Source organism: Lissotriton helveticus, chromosome 5_1 (genome assembly GCF_964261635.1).
Source record: "Lissotriton helveticus chromosome 5_1, aLisHel1.1, whole genome shotgun sequence".
NCBI classification, from domain to species: Eukaryota; Metazoa; Chordata; class Amphibia; order Caudata; family Salamandridae; genus Lissotriton; species Lissotriton helveticus.
In genome coordinates, this window is record NC_136065.1 from 856,592,236 (window position 1) to 856,593,408 (window position 1,173).

The 1,173-nt window shown below is 44.2% G+C and overlaps 1 pseudogene; it reads left to right on the plus strand.

Moving 5' to 3' along the window:
- The first annotated feature begins 306 nt into the window (after window positions 1-306).
- On the plus strand, window positions 307-614 carry LOC144753423 (small nuclear ribonucleoprotein G pseudogene; annotated as a pseudogene).
- Window positions 615-1,173: the final 559 nt, after the last annotated feature.

Below are 1,173 nucleotides of genomic sequence, written 5' to 3' on the forward strand. Positions count from 1 at the left end.
CCAAGTAAAGACTCTGAAGGAGATGGTAACATTGCGAGTGGTATAGAGTTCAACTCAGCTGAAGAGACTGGTGTGGAGAGTGGTCGGGTACTATGGAAGAAAACTGAAGTCGCAAGAAAATCATGGCATGTGAGACAGAAAAAGCAGATTCTGAAACTTGCTCCAGAGAGAGACCTTGCTCCCATAACTGAATCTACTGAATCGGATCAAAGTGAGACCGGAAAAGAGTAGGGGAGCGTGAGGAGGTCGAGGAGAGTGAGAGTACCATGTCCAAGATACGCCTCTCCAGAGTGGACTTACCTCGCGTGCTGTGGAGGATTCGGCCTTTCTCTCGGCTTCTCTGGAGAACAGTCGCCAACATGAGCAAAGCACACCCGCCTGAGCTCAAGAAGTTCATGGACAAGAAGCTGTCATTAAAGTTAAACGGCGGTCGGCATTTCCAAGGCATTTTGCGAGGCTTTGACCCCTTCATGAATCTTGTGATTGACGAAACTATAGAGATGGCAGCTGGAGGCCAGCAGAACACCATCAGAATGGTGGTAATCCGAGGAAACAGCATCATCATGTTGGAAGCACTGGAGAGAGTATGAGTACAATGATGAAAACAGTCTATCTATGTCCCTCCCCCCTCCCCTTTTTACCTGCATTCCTGATGTGCTGAGCACTCATCTGGACAGTCTGAAACCCCCACTTTATTTTTGGTTTGTTTAGTTTTTTTCAAATAAACTTTTGTAACCGGAAAAAAAAAAAAGAAAAAAAAAATGCCGGGGAGAGTGAGGTCCAGGAGAGTGATGTTCAGAACTTTAGTGCTGATAACTGAAATTGAACTGCTAGTCTCTGGAGAAAAGACTAATGGAATTCTGACACTGACTGTACCATATCCACCGAGACTGAGTGGCTTACGGAGGTTGATTTTGGAAGATCTCATGTTTCCAAACTTTGGCGGTCAGCCACCAGCTCAGGAGATTGAGGCATTTCGACTTGAATTTTTGCAGCGTGTCATTGAAGAAATTGGCCTAATTTCATAAGGGATGTAAATTGAACTGTGAATTGTAAATAAAAATCCTTTTGCTCAAAGAAGATAACCTAGGCAATAGTGGAAAAAGAATAAAATTAGGGGCTTTCCAAAGAAGAAGAAAAAGGGCCAGGGAGGTCTTTCAAGCTGTGTAAATA